The 8,883-nt window shown below is 33.2% G+C and overlaps 1 long non-coding RNA gene across 1 annotated transcript; it reads right to left on the bottom strand.

Moving 5' to 3' along the window:
- Positions 1 to 565: 565 nt before the first annotated feature.
- On the bottom strand, positions 566 to 4,124 carry LOC110287951. Its single transcript, XR_002377262.1, has 4 exons — positions 4,000 to 4,124; positions 3,150 to 3,289; positions 849 to 950; positions 566 to 699 (listed from the first exon to the last, which is right to left on the bottom strand). It is a non-coding gene; the product is annotated as an uncharacterized LOC110287951 (long non-coding RNA).
- Positions 4,125 to 8,883: the final 4,759 nt, after the last annotated feature.

The raw sequence follows: 8,883 nt of genomic DNA, 5'->3' as shown, positions 1-8,883 counted from the left end.
TACAGGTGTCTTCTACCAAAGTGTTTAGGGTGTTTTATATACACACTCAGAGTTTCTACAAATATGGTTGCTTTCTTTCTAGTCCCTCTCCTATTTTTTTTTTTTTTTTTTTTACTACTTTAGGCACTAGTTTGAACAGAAGAGCAATGAGAGGATATCACTATATTGTTTTGGATTTTTGTGAAGATGTTTCAGTTACTCCCTGTTTAGCATAGTGTTGGCTGTGGGTTTGTATTTTACCTTCATAATGTTGATAAGTCATTTATATCATTCATCTCTTTGGGACTTTTATCATGAAAATACATTGAACTTTGTGAAAGGTCTTCCTTGCATCTAATGAGATGATCATATATTCCTATTTTTGAGCCCATATATGTAATGTATTATATGTACTGGTGTGAAGTAAATTTGATCATGGTAGATAATTTTAGACATGTTTCTTTCTTTTGTATTTTTATTTTATTTATTTCAATGTTTTTCTCATTCTGTTTTTTTGAGAGAGGGCTTCTCTGTGTAGCCTTGGCTCTCCTGGAACTCACTCTGTAGCACAGGCTGGCCTTGAACTCCTGAGTGGCAATTGTAAATACTTTGTGTTTACAGTCTTGAATTGACCTCAAAATTTAATTCCAGTGAATTGAAAATGGTGACCAATACAAATTTTCTGCTCATGACATCAAGGCTCCTATTTAGGACACACATCTGTGAGGTGATACAGAGAGGAAGACATTTAGATATATTATTGAATTTCTTTCATATTTTCATGTAATGATTTTATGTTGCTGAGATGCAAATCAAGAATCTTTATCATTTGCTCTAATTTCAGGTCACATTTACAGGATTCAAATTACCTGTTTCATAGACATTTTCAATATTTTCAATAGGAATTTTGAGGTACTCATTTAGCTTCACGTATTCGTCCCACATTTCTTTAGTGACATTTGTTCCAGTTGCTGCATTTCATGGAATAAAAGTCAGAAGACACAGACACTATAATTGCATGTAATCGTCTAAATTCATCAAGTGTTCTCATCAGTTGGTAAATCTTGCTACCTCACCCTATCCTCCCAACCTAAATTTAGATGCCAGTCAAAAATCTTTCTGAAGTCAGGTTAGACATTCTTACTGTGGATAACATAATAACTCTCCATCCCATGATATCTAAAATGCTGATTTAAATTCAAGAATATTAAAATTATCATTGAATATTAATTAAATGTATTATCATTCACGATTCAACTTGAATTTCACCCAATCATGACTGAACTTAAAATATGTTCATAACCATATTCCAGCACCAGTGTGCCATTAAACTAAATGCATGGGACACAGTTGGGTTGCAATTAACTACAAGAAAAAAATTGATTTCTCCCATAAATGATTTACCTACCCAGAACTCCTGACAGTTTCTGGTAATACTTCCCATCATTCATAAATTGTGCTTCGAATAGGATGGTAGTGTTTGAGGCAAAATGTATCATAATAGGAAAATAAGTTTGGGCTGATAAAAAGAAAATTTTACTTCTTAACAACATGATATAGAGTTTCTATTTATTTATTTATTTATTTACCATTCAGTTTTTAAATTTCAATATCATTATACCATTTAAAATTTCCCTTTCCTCATAAACATCTGAGTGTGTAATTATCAACATACTCCTTCAAATTCATGACCTCATTTTTTTACTGATTATCATCATATGCTTATATTTATCATCTTATGATAATAACTTGTCTATGATTTATAATATACAAATTATGTGTTATCCTATAATTAATTTTAATTTATGTAATATGAAATAATTATTCATAAACAGAACCTTTTATGCCATGTAATATTTTCTAGATTTGTTTCATAATTTGTTAATTATATTATTTTTAAAACACTATAAATTCTTTCCAAATAATATTATTCCTAGCATACTACTAATTTGTTATCATTCTGCATTAAATTATTGAATCAGTTAAACAATTTATCCTCTTCTAACATAAAATTAAAAAATCAAGTGAATATCTGTACTTGACCAACTTCAGCAAAACCTGTATTTATTTATTTGTTTTATTTTTGTTTTCTACCACCTAGGAAGATTCGTTCAAATCTGTATTAGCCCCTCCAATATTGGGTGAGAGTTTATAATGGCTATTTTACTCACTTCTAATTAGGCCTCCCATATAACGTGAATAAACGTAGATATTTGGAAAATGTTGAACTGCATCACGCAATGTATATATGGTAGGCAGGTAATGAGTCCCATTTCTTTTAGGACATTGATTTTTGCATGTTTTACCTGTAAAATGAGACACAATGGACCATTGATCCATGAAAGACACTCTTGATTAAAATCATATCCCTCAAAAAACATGTTAATAATGCAGTCAACACTGAACTCACATTTTATTAGGCAATACTTCCACTGAGTTTCATCAGCCCAAACTGTGTGTAGCTGGCAATTCCCATTTTTCCTAAACATACATATGAAACAATAAACTCTCCTTATTTCACATTTATCATCATGTGCATATTTGTCCCCTAAGAAGTCATATCTTGATCAAAGTGGGACACATTTCTGGCCCTGATCCTGTATTCTATGATGTTAATCTTTGGTTTGGCAATATTTTCATTAATCATATTTTCAGTCTGTGATTCCTGTCAGAAATGGAACAACTTCCTGTGTATGCCAAGACTTATGGATCAGAGTGGGGCTTAAACCCTTAATTGTCAGAATTTTCCAACTCACCAAAGTGAAGCAAGTGACCTCATGTATGCATTGCTAGATATAGAGGTATCCGGATCTTTTTCAAGAAGAGAAAAATTCTTCACAGTGAGGTTCCAAACACTGCTTTTGTCATATTTGATATCAGGAGTTCCTTTACTCATATTGACATATATTAATATTTTACTTTTACTAACATAGTTTCCAATACATGATACATTTTACTAATTTTTACATGATTACCATTTTAATATAAAGAAAGATTCAAAAATCAATAAGTGAACACTCAAGTTTAATATATTTTAGCTGCAGTCACTCACAACTCCAGATTTCTCAAATTACTATCAAATCCCAATCATCTTCTCATTCCAGAAACATTTTAATGCCTTGATTTCCATTTTAACAAAGTATTTCTTCTAATGAAATGCATATTCTCACCTGACATAAAACGTCATGCTCATGACACTGTTTTTCTTAAAAAAGTTAACCTCACGCATCAGAATACGCTCTGGACTATTTTCAGCTGTTGCTCCCATAGATTTACTTGCTAGATAGATAGTATTGAATTTCCCTGAAAACTAAAATATAATACGAATTAAAGTCATCGATCAGATCATATATGTTTGAGTTTCCACACCCATATGTTTGCATATAATCTCCTATTATGTCACTTATGAGGGATATCTTATGGCCTGGTAGGTACTACACATACATAGGGGAAAATGCAGACCAATCACCAACACACATAAAACAATAAAATAAATTTTGTGAAAGTTTAAGGTAAATTACATACACAAACATGTAAAATAGAACTTCAAAAAAATCAGTTCCTGTTTTGGAAATATTTCTGCATTATGATTAATATTAATATTATCTCACCCATTGATCATAGTGCAGTAACTCTAAAGTAGAAATATCTATTCCTCAAATATGCGATATATAATGTGTTTACCCTTCAGATATCAAATTGATGTTGTTTATATTGTACTAAGAGTCCTCACTGTATTAGTGTAGAATATAAAAGATAAAAACATACCAATAATAAGGTTCATTTTTATGCCTTTTACCCAGAAAAAATAATATTAGGAAATATATGAAGTTAAAATGAAGTAATTATAACCTCAAACTAAAACAAACCCTGTTTAAGACATGGAATATATTCCAAGTACAAAAACACAAACGGAATGAATATATTTAGAGAATCACATTGATTGTCAGTTCCAACTGTGATAAATTGACTACAGCAAAGTTTATTCTTTCATAACTCCCTGATAGCCCAACCCTGTACCTGTAAGGGTTGCTTGTTGCCAGAAACCAAACAGGCTAGAGCAAGAAGAAGAAACTTCATCTTCCAGAATCTTCTCTTTCTAATGGAACAGAAGAGTAGCGTTGTTTAGCTGCTGGTAAAATGATAGTGTGAAGCATTTAAATTTGCACAGTGTGTAATGAACCTGTTAATTCACTCTTTTTTTTTATTTCAACTTTGGCAGACTGGGTGGCAGTATTTGCATCTAGAATTGCTTCTTTTTAACTCATGGGATTAGAATTCAGTGGAGTGTAATATAAATGTCCCTGAATAGTTGATATTCAGGAAGAGTAAATAAGAACAAGCTGCTTTAGTGAATCTGTACCCACAAAAGAGGGTCATCCTCATAAAATGGTCCAAGGACATATTAATATTGACCAGTATTATATTCAGATTTATATAGGACCAAGATCTAAGTGCTAACTTTTAACTCCAACTTACTATTAAAATTCTATACATGGATCATATTGAGATTATTTTACCCATAAAGAAAAGTTAAGTTCTTGGTTCTATAATATATAAATTGCATATGAATAACACAGCTTCAAGGTAAAAATAAGTCCCATGTATGAGTCTACATTAATTTTGCATAAGCACTATAACATTCAGATATGGAGACATTTTTTAATTCTTAATAAAAAATCACATCAACTACTTGGAATATAAGTGATTTCAAACCCATGATATTCCCTTTTTAGTAAATATTTCCTTTCTAAACTTCCATGTGTAAGGTCTTGCTCTCTACCAACCATCATCCAATCACCATCTTTGAGAGCCTTGCCAAAAAGTAGACCTATAGTCAGACTTTCTGGTTCCAAAGTCCAACCATGACAGTCTCTGCAAAGGTAAAGCTATGTTATGAAATACTTCCTTATACTAAGATGGCTATGAGGGATTAGAAGTAATTTATGTGATGCATTAAAAGAAAAGAATATAACTATTTAAAATTAGAATTTATCTATTTTGTCTTAAAGCGTATACTCATTTGCTATGCTAATGCTCTGTAAGAAAAATATGAAGTCTATAATGGAACCCCTGAGGTCAAATAAAAGTAAGCCTATTCCTTTAATAACATTTTTAGAAAGGAAAATAAAATGTTATGTTTTATCTATTAGAATTAATCATAGCATGAAATTTATTATTCAATATTTTATTTTCTAAATATAAAATAATTCAAAGTCGCAAATAATAAAAAATCATGCAGTATAGGAACACAATTTAGTAATATGCCTTGTCACATCTTAGAAAGACATCTCCAGCAAAATTGGTATTATTCATATGTATTTTTCACATATGAATGCTCTTATGTGTATGTAGGTATTGAAATACCCATGTGATGGTTCAATTTTATTGTAAACCTGACACAATCTAAAAATCACACAGAAAGAGAATTGTAGTGAAATTCTAATATAATCAATAATTTAGCTGGACACTAGAAGGAATAGTTGTTTTTCACTGTACCTAGGGCAGAAATCATAATAAATGTTTCTTTTGTAGAAGTACTTTGACTTTGAAGGAATCATTGTAGAAAACCATGATTAATATCTGTTATTTATAGGGCTGTTTTTCTTAAGGAGCTTTACAGATTTTTATGATTTTGTTAAAAAAAATGGTCCTAGCACACATGGAATGTCTTGCATTATTGAGTACTCTATACAGTCCACAATAAGTGTGAAAGAGGCAGATGTGTGATGTTTTCTGACACCAAACATATAGACTAGATTAGGGGCTTCAGTATGAACAACATCTTTTACCAACAAAAGTAACATTGGTGTAAGAATTCATAAATAGGATCCTGTGAAGGTGTTAAAGGTTCAGTTCCTGAAAACTGTTCTTCTCTGCTACCTCAGAACCTCAATTACACTCTGGAGTGAAATTCTTTCTTTGATCAGCCATATAATTCAGACCACTGTCAGAGATTCTCAATGAGAGATTGTCTACACTGGATTGTTCTGTGGGAATGTCTATGAGGAACTTATTAATTAAGTTTTTTGATGTGTGAGGTCACAACTTCCTCTGGGTCGTATTATATCCTAGGCATGGGTTCCTTAACTTTGTGAGCTGAGTGGACTCAAACAGGCAAGTGATCATGTGTCTATTCATTTCTCTGTTATCAAGTGTGGATGCATGTGATTAGTTTCTGCTTCAGTGAACTTTCCACACTTATGTCCTTTCTCTTTGATATTGCTTTTTGTCAAATTATTTTATCAAAGTAATAATAATGAAACCAAAAGAATGACATTGTCATGAAATATATATGTATATATATATTGAATTATAATATATTTAAAATACTTTAAGTTATATCTTTGAATCAATGTAACTGAAATAAATAAATTAATATTTGTTAATGCCTTCTGCAATTCTTTTCTTCTTAGCTCTTAGTGGTCTTTCTGCTAGTACAGTTATTCATAGCATGTTTTTATAAAAATGTATCATTTTTATAATCCTATGACATACATTAGGAACACAGTTGCACTGTGTTCTATAGTGAAAATAGTTGAACACCTTCCCAGTCATCACTTAATTAATTTCCCATTAATTTGGATACCCACAATTTTTCATTATTTCAGACACTTCAAAAATTTCTGTTCATAATGCTGTATGTCACTATGAGAAAGCTTTGGTTTTAGACCTCTGCAAGAAATGTGCAATACATTCTTTTTCATTTTGATAGTTCTTCCTACCTTAGCACCAAAGCATTTATGATGTTCTGATAGTGAAACAGTAGAAGGTTTTCCATAGAGTAACTAGGAGTAAATGCAGAGAAAGTTTGAAATGCCCACAACTCACTCTTTGTTTTTTGGAAGATTATGACAGTTGGTAGAGACTTCCAGCTTAACTGAAGAGATTAGTAGAGTACATTTTTTGATGTGTCTGTGAGGGCTCTTCTAAAGGGATAGTGGTTGGGGTTGGGGGAAAGACTTCATGGAACTGAACATTGTACCATCTTTTAGGCTGGGGACTAGGTATAATAATATGAGACAAGAAAGACAATTGCTTCTTTCATTCTCTTTCCTGTCTGGCATGGAGTGAGTTTTCAACTCTGCAATGCACTGCCATTCATAATGAATTGAAAACTTTAAAAATATAAGGGAAAGTAAATCCTCCATACCTTAAGTTGTTCATCTCAAACATTTTGTCATAGTGAAGAAGACAGGTAGCTAACAGAGTCTGTCATTTTCCTTATTTGCCATCTCTTGGCCATGTGTATTTCTTTAAAAATTCTTTCTTTAAAAATTATGCTGTTTTAATTTTTGGAAGTTTTGAGCTAAAGTAACAGAAGTCTTATTAAATCTTAATATCACTTTAAAATTATTTATCATAATTTTCATTTATGTTACTTGTTTTTGTGGTGACACAGGTTGGGAAATATGTTGATCTATAGATATAATGATAAATAGGATTAGTTCTATGTCCATTTAACAACCCAATAGTGCTAGGTTCTGTGCTAGAATCTGAATACTATCAAGCCACAGGCTCTTAGTCAGAAAAAGGTACCTGGTACAGGTTTCTTCATGTAGAATGAATCTTGCATCAAATTGTTCAAAAGTGATTGGTTTCTCACATGATGACATTGCACAATTGTATCATTGGGTATGTTTTCCCAGTCCAGAAGTGCTTTAATGTGCAGAGTTCACTGATGAAAATTTTCTCCTTTGGCATCACACAGAATACTATTTAATAATAATATAAAAGCAAACCAGTATGTCCAATTTTATGAGGAACCACCAGACTGATTCCCAGAGTAGTTGTACAAGCTTGCAATCCCACCAACAATGGAGGAGTGTTCCTCTTTCTCCACATCCTCACCAGCATCTGCTGTCACCTGAATATTTCATATAAGCCATTCTGACTGGTGTGAGGTGGAATCTCGGTGTTATTTTGATTTGCATTTCCCTGATGATTAAGGATGTTGAACATTTTTTCAGGTGCTTCTCAGCCACTCGGTATTCCTCAGGTGAGAATTATTTGTTTAGCTCTGAACACCATTTTTTAATGGGGTTATTTGGTTTTATTGAGTCCACCTTCTTGAGTTCTTTATATATATTGGATATTAGTTCCCTATCTGATTTAGGATAGGTAAAGATCCTTTACCAAACTATTGGTGGCCTTTTTGTCTTATTGACAGTGTCTTTACGGAGGATCCCACAATACTCCTCCTGGTCATATATCCAGAATATATTCCAACTGGTAAGAAGGACATATGCTCCACTATGCTAATTATAGCCTTATTTATAAAAGCCAGAAGCCGGAAAGAACCCAGATGCCTCTCAACAGAGGAATGGATACAGAAAATGTGGTGCATTTACACAATGGAGTACAACTCAGCTATTAAAAAGAATGAATTCATGAAATTCCTAGAGTCTGCACAGGTGAGAGTGTGCACCAGAGAAGCGGACAGCTTCTGGGACAGGCGGGAGCCACAGAGCCTCTGAGGCAGCACCCTTTTCGGGTCGCAGAAATCCGGCCACCACCCCCCGCCAGCCGGGGAGGACATGAGTCCACCCTGCACGGGAGCCCTCTGCCTGAGGAGCAGGGAGTGCCATCTTGGTTCCACCGAACTTAGGAACTTAGGAACTCAGCTTCTGTGACCTGCCAAAACAACACAGCACCTGGGAAAGGTCCTGTTTGGGCATTCTTCTGTGATATCTGTGCACCTTCCTTGTAAGAGGAGAGCTTGCAAGCAGAGAGTGCTCTAACCACTGAAACACAGAGGAGAGAGCCTGTCTCCCAGGTTTGCTGATAGACGGTAATCAGAATCACCAGAAGAACAATCTCTAAACAGAGACAACTATAACAACTCCAGAGAATACCAGATGGTGAAAGGTAAACGTAAGAATCTTACTAACAGAAACCAAGACC

The sequence above is a fragment of the Mus caroli genome, unplaced genomic scaffold (genome assembly GCF_900094665.2).
Source record: "Mus caroli unplaced genomic scaffold, CAROLI_EIJ_v1.1 scaffold_15022_1, whole genome shotgun sequence".
In the NCBI taxonomy this organism is placed as follows: domain Eukaryota; kingdom Metazoa; phylum Chordata; class Mammalia; order Rodentia; family Muridae; genus Mus; species Mus caroli.
Note: the sequence above shows the minus strand (reverse complement) of the source record. Positions and strands in the feature narration are given on the sequence as shown.